Source organism: Marmota marmota, unplaced genomic scaffold, assembly GCF_001458135.2.
Source record: "Marmota marmota marmota unplaced genomic scaffold, marMar, whole genome shotgun sequence".
NCBI classification, from domain to species: domain Eukaryota; kingdom Metazoa; phylum Chordata; class Mammalia; order Rodentia; family Sciuridae; genus Marmota; species Marmota marmota.
In genome coordinates, this window is record NW_026000185.1 from 12910899 (window position 1) to 12923475 (window position 12577).

General features: G+C 48.6%; 1 long non-coding RNA gene across 2 annotated transcripts in view; it reads right to left on the reverse strand.

The window, feature by feature from the left end:
* Positions 1–7983, reverse strand: part of LOC107147145 — a 15663-nt gene extending 7680 nt beyond the window's left edge. Inside the window, exons 1-3 of one of the 2 annotated variants that reach the window (XR_007342666.1) lie at positions 7860–7983; positions 7615–7740; positions 5138–6782 (exon numbers count right to left, since the gene is read on the reverse strand). This is a non-coding gene — a long non-coding RNA (uncharacterized LOC107147145). Of the gene's footprint in view, positions 1–4615; positions 6783–7614; positions 7741–7859 lie in introns of those variants that run through there. The other variant, XR_001504114.2, reaches the window with a different exon arrangement.
* Positions 7984–12577: the final 4594 nt, after the last annotated feature.

The window sequence follows — 12577 nt, forward strand, 5'->3', positions numbered from 1 at the left end:
CCCCCCCGCCAGCCGCCAGTTCTCCTCCCTTCTCCTCTCATTTCCCAGGGCCTCCCACAGCTAGGCAAGTGCTGGACCACTGAGCCACATCCCAAACACTGGTGTCCACTCTTTCTCCTCTTCCTTTGAAGCAGCTCCTGTGTGGCCCTACAGAGGCGGAGGCAGCCAGGGACCGGTCAGGCTGATGGGACAAAGAGACTCCCAATGCAGTGGCTTGGCCAAGATACAGCGGGCCTGTGGTGACGGCAGGGGACTGGTTCCAGGACAACCCCTCTGCCTACTCCCCATACCAAAATCTGTGGACATTCAAGGACTTTTAGAAAATGCCATAGTATCTGCATATAGCCCGTTTATAGTCTTCCAAATACTTGAAATCACCTCTAGATGATTTATGCTACTTAACCCAATGTAAATGCTATTCAAGTAGTTGTTATAGTGTATTATTTTAAAATTGGTATTAATAAACATTTCTTTTTTATTTTTCCGAGTATTTTCAATGCAGTTGGTTAAAGATGGATCAGGATTCATGGACATGGAGGGACAACTATAGAGGTATGTCACCCATACCAGCTCATGGGAGTCTTCTGCCTGTGAGTTCAAGGTTGCTGCTCTAGGTCTCACTGTGGGTCCCAGGGCCTGCAAGCCCATTCATTTTCAGTGCCAGACTGAGGTCGAGGCGCTCCTCATTTTTTTCTTGCATTCCATTGGCAAGAGCATAGTCACGTGACAATAGCTGCAAAGGACACTGGGAAATGTAGTCTTTAAGGAGGCCAACATATACACTGCTAAAACTCTATTATTTTGAGCTGGGGTTGCAACTGAGTGGTACAGAGCTTGCCCAGCACATGTGAGACACTGGGTTTGATCCTCAGCACAACATGCAAATAAAATAATGGTCAACAACAACTAAAAAATATTTTTTAAAAAGCTCTATTATTTCACTGTAGCTTCGAAGGTAAACATTTTAAGCTTTGTGGGCAATCTGGTCTCTTTTGCAGCTACTCCCCTCTAGTGTCCGAGTATCAAAGCCACCATATATGTTACATAGATGAGTGTGCATTGGTTGTGTTTCAACAAAATTCTACTTATAGGGCTGGGGATGTGTGTGGCTTATTTGTAGAACTGTTTGCATGTGTGAGACCCTGGGTTCAATCTCCAGCACCCTTCCTCCTCCCAAAAATCTATTTATAAAACCAGATGGATGCTGGATTTGGCCCACAGGCCAGAGCTCACCCTTGACCTAGGGAATGGACATTGGTGGATAGCTAATGGTGGGTAATTAGAATCTTCTCCAGGTAGGCATGGCCACATGACCCCGGCCTAATCTACGGGACATAAGGAGGTGTTAGCTGGAGATATTTCCTCCCTAATGAAAACTGAGTCCTGTGAGGAAAAGCAGCTCCCCCTCCAGCCTGCTTTGCTCTATGTCATGTGAGGTCCAAGTGCTTAGAGCTGTGGCAGCCATTCTATAACCAAGAGGCAAGGCCACTGCTGAACCGTGGAATTCACCCCTGGGACATCCCACCTCTCAGCTCCTTGTCATGGGAGAGAAACCCTCGTGGTGTGAGTCACCTTACTTGCAGCCAAACACCTCCCCAACCTGCAGCCCATCTGTTCCCTTTCCCACTTTCTGCAAGCTCCCGGCTCCTCTGGCCAGGCTTACTCAGGGACACTTGTCCTAAATAGCCCACAAAGGCCACAGTAAGTATGCCCTCTGTGCCAAGAATGTAGCTGCTTACAAAGGACTTTTCTTCACGCAGCGTCCTGAATTCTTCCTTGGTGGTTTAAGTGAGAATCACGGTCACCAGTCAACAGGCATCTATTGCACGTCCCCTGCGTCACAGAGACTGGGATCCTTTCCCAGAACAAATTACCACCAAGGCGAGGGCCCCAACCCACACAACTGTGTTCTCTTAGGGTTCTGGAGCCAGAAGCCCAAAGTCAAGGTGTCAGCAGGACCACCTGTCCTCCAGAAGCTGCAGAGGAAGGCCCCCTCACCTGGGCCAGCTCCCCGCGGCCATCAGCATTCCTTAGCTTGAGGTGGCCTCCCTTCACAGGACCTTCTCCTGGGTGTCTGCATCCCACTCTCACGGACACTCGCCACTGGATTTAGGACCCGCATACAGAGTCCAGGATGCTCCCATCTCAAGAGCCTTGACTTATATCTGCAAAGACCCTCTTTCAGATGAGGCCAGGTTCATGATTCCGGGGGCGGGGCAGGACATGGCACACGTTTTGAGGGGCTACCATTGAACACGCTGCAGAGACTCCAAGAAATCGGGTGACCTGCCTGATATATTGGACCCTGGATTCAGTGCTGTTACTCCCTGGAGCAAGAATCAAGGAGAGCACCTGTCTCCAGAATCAGGACACTTGGGCTGTCATCTCTGTCCCTTATTTGTGGCGTGACCTCCGCTTTTCTCCTCTGTGCAGAGCAGGTGCCTTGGGGCCAACTTAGGCCGGCATGTGTATTCTGCCTGACTTGCCTGGTGCCTTTCTTTTTTTAAATTAAACTAGTTGCCTGGGCTGGGGATGTGGCTCAAGCGGTAGCGCGCTCGCCTGGCACGCGTGCGGCCCGGGTTCGATCCGCAGCACCACATACCAACAGAGATGTTGTGTCTGCCGAAGACTAAAAAACAAATATTAAAAAGTTCTCTCTCTCTCTCTTTAAAAAAAAAAAAAACTAGTTGCCAGAATTAAAAAGCTTAGGAAATTCATGAGGAAGGACAGATCTCCAAAATTTCATGAAAAAATAAATCTGTCAGGCTCTGCTGAACCACAGCCCTGGTGGCCAGAGCAGAGGGAGCATTGCTCATTTGGATTGGGGATAGCAGTCATGGGCCCCACAGGACCCTCCTAGTCTAGATTTACGTTTTTGTTTTTTTTTTGATATTTATTTTGGCTTGCATGATCTCAAAGGATGCAAGTGAAAACCACTAAGAATTCTAGAAAAGTAGAGAAAAAAGCAGTGGCTGGATCTGAAGGAGGTGAGTGGGGAGGGAGGCTGTTCATGGGTTGTTTTGTGTTAAAATGTTCGTAACATGAAGCCTGTCATTTTAGCCCATTTAAAGGTGTGACTCAGTGGCACTCAGCACATTTGCAACATTGTCAACCACTGCCCTTTACCTAGTTCCAGAACTGTTCCATCACCCCAGAAGGAGGGCTGGTACCCATTACGCAGTCGCCCCGCATTCCCACCTCCTTCCCCAGAGCCTGGCAACCACAGTGTGTCTGTCTCTGTGATCCCAGGGGACTGTTATGTTGGAGGAGGTGCCCTCTCCAGGGCAAGAGCCTGCAGATCAGACACCCTTATAAAGAAGGAATTAAATGTCCCCTGCCAAATATCTCTAGCTGCTTCCCCTAAATCCTACCCTCTCTCCCTAAGAAAAAGACATCCCCGAGCTGAGAAGCAGCTCTACCCCCTCCCCTCCCCCTCCCCTCCCTCTTTCCCTCTCTCTCTTTGGTATTGGAGATTGAACCCAGGGCCGCTTCACCACTGAGTCACATCCCCAGCCCTTTTTATTATTTTATTTAGAGACAGGGTCTTGCTAAGTTGCTTAGGGCCTCAATAAGTTGCTGAGGCTGGCCTTGAACTTGCCATCCTCCTGCCTCAGCCTCCCACGTCGCTGGGATGACAGCCGGCTGTTCTTAAACTCGATGAAATTCTCTTGCTCTCTCTTTTTTCCTTTTGTGGGGCTGCAACCAAGGGCTTCCTGAACACACAGCACACACTCTACCAGAAGTGACATCCAGCCCTGAAAAAAGATTCCCAAACTGAAATCAGGATAATTCTGAGCATTGTAAAGAGGATTACAAAAAACAGATTCTATGCGTCTTCTAAAATATTTCTGTTTTTATGTTGTACGTTCCTGTGTGGGAATATTCTGCATTTTGGTGAGCACTCGCCAACAGGCTTAGGATTCTCCTTGGGCAGTGTGTTGATCTTCCCAGGCTCCTAGGAATCCTTTTCAGAAGTCAAATTTCCAAATGCCAGGCAGGGCCAGGAGCAACTGGATGGGGGTTGAAAATCCTGTCCCTCGAAGCAATGTGACTGTGGATGAGTGACTTCATTCCCCTGAACCTTGACTTTACCATTTTTAGAATGGGGCTAAGAATAGACCTACTCCAAGGGTGCTGAGAACATTAAAAACAGAAACATATTCAGCTGGGCACAGTGGCGCATCCCTATAATCCCAACATCTCAGGAGGCTGAAGCAGGAGGATCACAAGTTGGAGGCCAGCCTTAGCAACTTAGCAAGACCCTGTCTCTAAATATAAAATATAAAAAAAGGCTGGGGATGTGGCTCAGTGGTTAAGCACCCCTAGGTTCAATCCCCAGTATAAAAGAAAAAAAAATCACATGATGTGCTTAATATATTAAGCACCCTGTACATACAACCATTATCAGAACTATTGCCATTCGTCTCCTTTATATAAAATTTATTTTCATTTATTTATTATTAATTAATTTATTTATTTATAGTTGTAGATGGACAGATTGCCTTTATTTTATTTGTTTATTTTTATGTGGTGCTGAGGATCGAACCCAGGGCCTCATGCATGCTAGGCAAGTGCTGTACCCCTGAGCTACAGCCCCAGCCCTATTTTTATTTTGTAAGTCATTATGTTAACTGTACAAATTTATGGGACACCATGTGATAATTTGATGTATACTACAGTGTGTAGTGCTCAAATCAAAATCAGCATAGTTAACCTCTCCATGTCCTTAAACATTTAAAAAAATTTTTTTGATTAACACATAGTTATTGTACATATTTATGGGGTCTTTCATTTTCTTTAAAAGCTTTTCCAGAGCCAGCCCCACAGGTTCATGTCGGTGATGCCGGAGGCTCAGGAGGCTGAGGCAGGAGGATCGCGAGTTCAAAGCCAGCCTCAGCAAAAGCGAGGAGATAAGCAACTCGGTGAGACCCTGTCTCTAAATAAAATACAAAATAGGGCTGAGGATGGGGCTCAGGGGTCCAGTGCCCCTGAGTTCAATCCCTAGTACCAAAAATAAATAAAAGCTTTTTAGAGGTCTCAAGAGAGAAAAGCTCAGGTTTTTATCTTTTCAAGAAGATCATAATCCAGGTTAATAAATTTCACTTTGCCAGAAAATTCAAGAAAAACCCAGCCTGACATTTACACTGGATTTTTGAAACACATTGGACTCATCAGCCCCTCAGCAAACGCGGCCGTGGCTTCTACCTCTTCATCCATTCAAATTCCCACCCCCTCACACGGAATGGCTCTGGCGGTCACTCACCCGCTCACTTCTGGATCTGGTCACACCTGCCCACCCCAGGCCTGACTCAGGACCCCTCCCTGGGCCCGCTGCAGAGGAAGGACAGAATTCAGGCAGGCTCTGTGCAAGGCTGGGCCAGTCCTTCTCCTTCTCTGCCCTTCTCCTTCTCATTGACAAGACAGTCACGTTGTGCCCTCTACTGGACCCTGGGGATTTTCTCACTTTCCTAGGCGCTATCTTTGTACCCCAACAATCATCACAAAGTTTCCACAGGATGGGGCTTTATGTGCCATGTCACCCTGATCCCCTTTATGCCAGAGGTGAACCTCCACAGGTAGGACAGTTTGCATAGATGTGTGCTACTAAAGAGGAGGGAGATTGCCCTCCAATGTGTCCCTGCCTGAAGTTCTTTACTGGCTTCTAAATTAGTTTTTTTGTTACTATAACAAAATACCTGAAGTAGGCTACTTTATAAAGAAAAAGGGGTTTATTTCGATTTTCAGCTCTGGAGGTGCAAGGTCTAAGGATCCTCACCTGGTGATGGCCTTCTTGGTGGCAGAGTCTGAGGCAGCACAAGACATCACAGGGAGGAAGAGGGACCATGTTTTATGGCCTCTCTCCCACTTTTTTTTTTTAAGTGCTGGGAATCAACCCAGGGCTTTGCACTTGCTGGGCAAGTGCTGAGCTACTCCCAGCCTCCCCTCTTCCCCTCGCTGCCCCCCTTTTAAGAATTCGGATGCTAGGGACTGAACCCAGGGCACTTTACCACTGAGCCACGCCCCCCAGTTCATTTTTCAAAAATTTTTTATTTTGAGACAGGGTCTCAATAAGTTGCTGAGGATGATCTTGAACTTGCAATCCTCCTGCCTCAGCCTCCCTGAGTTCCGGGGATTGCAGGCCTGTGCCACCATGCCCTGTTCAGCTCTCCTTTTTATAAAGTCCTAGGACTCCATCAGGTGGCTCCACCCTAATGACCGTATCTAACCCCAACCATTGCCAGAGGCCCCACCTCCGAACACTGCAGTTGGATGAAGCTTTTGCTCTCAATACCTCACAGGGGGCCCGGGGGACACTCAGTCCACATTCAGACCACAGTGGCTGGGTGTGAGCCTTGGCTGGGGCCAGGGATTCATGGTCGGGTCATTCAGGAGGCGGTTTCTTGTATGCCCCAGCGAGCTCTGGGTCCCAAAGTAACAAGCTTCAAAATGTCACCAACAGGGACAGGACTTCAGACTTGGAAGACGGACACACCCAGAAACAACAGAGTGTTCTGGGGGCACCCGGCAGCTCTGCAGACTGCACGCATCTCGTGGGGACGAATCCACAACGTCAGGTGACTTGAACAGGGTCACAGAGCTGGCCCTGGGACTCCACCCCAGGCACCAGCTGAGCTGGGCAGGAGACTCCTGTCACCTGGAATTTCTCCCTGCCCTTCGCACGCGCCTGCCGGAACGTCCTCAGGACAGAAGGGAACACCTTGTCTGTTGGCCATTGCGCTACATGTCATCTGCCCACTTCAGGGTTCCTTGTCAGTCCGTCCCTGTTAGGATGGAAACGCCATGAGGATTGGGCCTTTTTCTTTTTAACGGAGGTGAAATTCAGATCATTGCAATTAGACATTTTAAAACAAACAATTCAGTGGCAACGAGGACATTCACAACATCGTGCAACCTGTACCTAGTTCCCTTGTCATGACCCCAAGGAAGACTCTCATACCTATTAACTATTAAGCCGACCGGTCTTCATCCCCCCCACCCCCTCCCGAAACCACTAATCTACTGTTTCTCCTCCCAAGCAGCTGGGAATACAGGTGCATGTCTCAATAACAAGTTAGCATGTTTTTGAGGTTTATTCACCTTGTATCATGCATCAATACTTCATTCCTTTTTACAATTAACTAAAACTCCCTTGTTCGGATAGACCATTTTTTTTTTTTTTAACCTGTTCATGATTTGATGGACATTTGGGTTGATTCTACCTCTTGGTGATTGTGGATAGCATAGGTGTTTGTTTTTATGTGTTCCTTTCCCCCAGTGGCTAGAACACGGAGTGGTGAGGACATGGAGAACAAGGGCGTGCCAGGTATTACTCATCTCTGTCCTCTTCCTTACATGGTAGCCACTACTAAAAGGTTTCAAGATCTGAGACCACAAGGGTGCAGGGACCAAGCCACAGAAGAAATCAGTTTGGAAGGAGGAGGGAGGAGGGAGGAGGGGCCCCAACAGGAGACAGGCTTTCCATTTTCTACCCTTTGTACTTGAGAAAGTGAATCGTGACACTGCAGAAATATTTATATGCCCGGTTCTAAGAAAGGAGGTTATTTATCATCAGACAGCAAACACGGAGAGGCATGGGGAGGTTGGGAGACTCACAGTCAATCAGAACTAGGTGGAGACGGTAGATCCTGCTCACTGGGGCGAGCTCCAGGGAGGAGGTCATTGAAATCCAATTGCTTCCCCCACAAAGGACTTCATTAAACTCCGGAAATTACCAGGAGCCTGTTGCAAAAAAAAAAAAAAAGAAAGAAAAAGAAAAGAGATAGCGAAGGGAGTCATTTCTCTTTAATTGTTGGTGCAATTTAGAAGAAATTAAATTGCAATTAAGTTCGTTTACTTACGAGGAGACGGGGTGTGAACACCCTGTGGGGAGACCCCATCAGCCTTTTGGAAAGAACAGGGCTTTTTGTTGGGGGTGGTTCGCTGGGGACCGCCCAGTTCCGTAGCGAGTTTGGCGGCTTCGGCGCGTCCCCTGGTGGCCACAGGTGGGAGGTTCGGCCACCGTCTCGGTTCCCCTAGAGGGGTGAGCGCCCCGGCTCCAGAGTGGATCCGCAAATTAATTCACTTTCAAACGGGAAGTGAGGGCTCAGCGTGGGCCCCCGGGGGATGCAAGAGATGCCATGTAGGTGAACCGATTTTTTAAATTTTAATTATGAACTTAATTATAACTATGGTTACAATATCAAATCGTTTTGAGATCATAAACTTAAAAAGTCACTTTCTCAGACCAGTTTTTCCATGACCTTACTCCCCGACCCCTAAAAAGCCCATAGATGGGACCCTATGGGACCCTATATTTCACATATTGTTTATCTCTCTCTCTCTCTCTCTCTCTCTCTCTCTCTCTCTCTCGGGGTGTTGGGGATGTGCTGAACCGCACCCCCAATCCAGCTTCTCTCCACAGGGTGTGTTGGGGAACTTCCCATCTAAGCACATGCAGATCTAGTTCATAGTTCACATTTTCCAGTGGCTGTGTCCACCTTGCATTTCATGGATGTACCATAAGTTACTAATGAGTCCCCTAATGATGGACATGGAGGTTGCTTCTTATTTATTTATTGTGCTACCGGGGTGCTTTACCACGGAGTTACGTCCCCAGCCATTTTAAAATTTATTTTATTTTGGAGTCAGAGTCTAGCTAAGTTTCCTTGCCAAGGCTGGCCTTGAACTTGGCCTCTTTCCTGCCTCCCCGCCATCACCCCCCTCCTCACCCCAGTCCCCAGTCGCTGGATTAGAGGCCGGTGACACAGCACCCAGTGCTTCCTTTTTTTATACATAGTTAAACAGTGCAGAAGTGAACACCCTTATCGTCGTTATTTCTGCATGCCTGTGTGCGAGTTCCTGGCGGCGAAGTGGGTACATTTACTGCTGAAATGATGAAACGGAACGGACTGTTGAGGACACTGAGAGCCTCTCCCCGCCCTCCCCCTTTCTTTCATAAGCATTCACCGAGCGCCCCCTAGTGGTTGGGATGGGAGATGAGGATACGAGACCCGTTAGCCAGGGCCCCCACCCTAGGGAGTCCAGGCATCCTGGGGCAGAGAAGCCCTTTAGGATTCAACTGGGTGTAAAAAATAGTCTACGTAAGTGGGAGAACAGAGTGGCTTGTAGGGACGCTGAGAAATATATGATGGGGCCTGGCGCAGTGGCACATGCCTGTAATCCCTGGATTTGGGAGGTTGAGGCAGGGGGATTGCAAGTTCAAGGCCAGCCTCCGCAACATAGTGAAACACTGTCTAAAAAATAAAAAAAGGACTGGGGATGTGGCTCAGTGATTAAGTGCCCCTGGGTTCAATCCCTGGTGCAAACAAAACAAAAGAAAAAAAAAAAAAAANTCCCTGGAGCCCAGCCTGGGCAAAACAATGAGACGAGAGAGAGAGAGAGAGAGAGAGAGAGAGAGAGAGAGAGAGAGAGAGAGAACACAGATAAATTAGATTTAAGTTTCTACAAGATGCAAACCAAAAAATCATATTTGGGGTTAACTTTGTCTTTGGGGGGCTTTAAAATTATAGTTTGTCACACTCTGACAGGATGTCAAGAGGCTGCCTTTGATTAGCTGTAAATTATTAATCGGAACCTGTGACTCAAACAAAAGCTGAATTCTCCTAGGAAGTAGATAAGGGTCAAACCGACATCTAGTAAATGCGTCAACCCCGGGTGTTAGAGTCTGTAAACAAGTCAGGATGGCGCCTAGCATTTTGCCAGAGGGAGTGGTTTGTGAAGTAACTCCAGCGAGCCATTAAGTGTGGAGATTCCTTATTGGTTGACTGCTGTATCAAGTTTATGTTAATTAGATAAGCTGTGTGGAATGTATAAATACTGCTCCTGTCCTACAATAAACGGCTTCCACTCCTGCTGTATCAATCTACACAAGTTGTTCGTCACTCCCCCGGTTATTCTGCTGCAGCCAGACTGCGGCACCGGGGATGGGGTAACCTTTCCCAGGGCCAGATAGCAACTTACGTGTCAGTCGAATGTCTCCGTGAAGATTGCTCAGCTCTGCTCTTGGCATGGATCAGCCACAGACAATATGCACAGCAGGCACGGGGCTCACAAAACCAGGCAGCGGGATAAATGTGCCTGCAGCCGTAGTTTCTTCACCGCTGTTAGTGTTTACATTCCACACTGTGCCCCAAAGCACTAGGCCACCGTCCTGGGTGGCTTCTCTCTCTCTTGAGCCAGCTCATTTGTGCTTCTAAATCACAAACCCCAGTGGTCAGTCCTGAGCCTGGGAGGGAGCAGGTTGAGAGGTCATGCTGAGCTCCTGGGATTGAATTCCCAGGAGCCTGAGTCGCCTCTAACCCACGCCTCTCCACCCCCATGGGCAGTCGTGTCCAAGAGCAGCCGAGTCCAGTCCTTCAGCATGCTAACCTAGAGAGCCCTCTGTTCTTGTGGGAATATGCCCATCTGTGGGACCGTGGGATGTTTTTATTCTCTTTGCGGCGATACGTGATCATATAATACCCAGGGATAATTTTGGACCGATTTGGGTTGCGTTTCCCTATCAGAACTGCAGGAGTGGCAGGGTCACCAGCTCAGCTGGGTTTGATGAGACCGGCACCAACTGGACCCCGAATTTGGCATGATTGGTGATTTGGGGGCCCTTGATTCATAGACCCAGAGCCAGGGGACCAGGAAAACACAAACAGGGACGTTGGCAAAGGCCTAACCCTGAAGGAGACAAGTCAGACGTTGTCATGGGGACGGGTGGAGTCAGGCTCCCTGGTGGCTCGCTGGCCTGGCTCTTGGCTGGAGGCCTCAGTTTCTAGCCACACAGACATTTCCATATGGTCACTTTCGTGTCCTCATAACTCAGTGGCTGACTTTTCCCCAGGTGATTCGAGAGACAGCAAGGAGAAGCCACGAGGTCTCTCACGACCTAGGTGTGGGAGTCACGTGTGGCCATGTCTCCAACACCCCATCGGCCAATGGTCCCGTTCTACACAGGAAGGGACTGCAGAGGACAGGAAGAGCAGAGGAGGACCCCACAGTTGCATTTCAGGGGAGAAGCAGAGTGTGCCAGGAAGACAGCACATCTGAGGGCAGATGTGGCAGGAATTAAGAATGGAATAGTAGTTGAGGTTGTGAGGGTCCCTGTGCGCCTGGGACAGGAGTTTTAACTGGGAAGAAACAAATGGTACCAATACAGGAGAGTGGCATGATCCGCTGGCATTGGGTTAATCTCCTTGCTGGTAATCCCTCCAGAAGACGGAAAGAAAGGAGAGGGACTGGAGGCAGGAGGCCCATTTGGGGACTGTTGTAATAATCCAACGGAGAAAGAGTGAGATGGTTAGGAGAGAGGTGGGCTGCTGTAACAAAGAGACCTCCAAAGAAGACATTGATTTCCTTCTCTCCCAGCAGTCCATGTTGGTGGTGCAGGGCTGAAATTATGTCCTGAGAGAACTGGGGGCTCAGGCTCCTTCTGTCTTCTCATTTTATCCATTCAAACATGAGTTCCATTTTGTGATCCAAGATGGCGGCTCTGGCATTCATTCCAGCCAGGAAAAAGAGGACCGTGCTAGTGAAGGGCACCCTCCTGGTACAACCCAGAAACCACACACACCACTTCTGCTCACATTTCCTGGAATGAAGCCCAATTCGTATGACCAGGTGAACCCCCACAAGGGGCTAGATTGTGGAGAGCCATGTGCCCAACCAAAATTCAGGAAGGAGGAAGGGGATATTGGTTCTTAGGAACTGGTAGCCCCTCTCGGATCGGCAGTGGCAATGGAGACTGAGATGAGACACCAGCATCTAGGGTTCACTCGGATGGAGGGAGACATAAAGGATTTGGAGACTGAGGAAGAGACACAAGCATTTCAGGGGACAGTGTGGCTCTTAACTTGTTAGGGTTGCCGAAGACACTGGTGCCCCAGGAGCACAAGAGGCTGGGACACATCATCCCCCCAGTTACTGATAAGTGCCTCTCCTTGTCCAGCCACGGGGAACTCCCCATAATACTTCTCGCTAGCCCACTCACTTGAGCTGCTCTCCACCTCCAAAGGAATTTCCAGCTGCTGTGGACTCAGGAAGTAAAAACTAATTTTGGTGTCAGCATGAGCAGAACCCGAATCTCCGAGTAAATCAGCTGCTTCTGCCTCCACACAAGTGCAAGGGGCTTCAGGGTCAAAGAGAAAAGCTTTTAGTCTTATCAGTCCCAAACTTATCTTTGGATGCACAGCTCAACTCTGCTATGGAGCTAAAAATAACTATTCTCTCCTGCCCCCCGAAATTCTGCAAATTCTGTGTTTGCTTTTTCCTCCACCTGGGACATTTTCCCTCCAGGTCACTGCTCAAATGTCACCTTATCAGTGACAAGTGGTGACATCCTTATGTAAACCAAAAGCCCACTCCACCCTGCCTGTGTTTGCCAACCTCTCTACCACTTATCACGCCACTTATCACCAGCTGAGAGATGATATATTTACTTGTCAAATCGTTCATTACAGCCCCTCACTCTCTCAATAGATCCCAAGCCCCATGAGGGCCGTGGCTAGTGTATTTTGGTCCCTGCTGTATCCCCACAGCCCAGAGCCCTGGGATGCCATGACGTCTACTT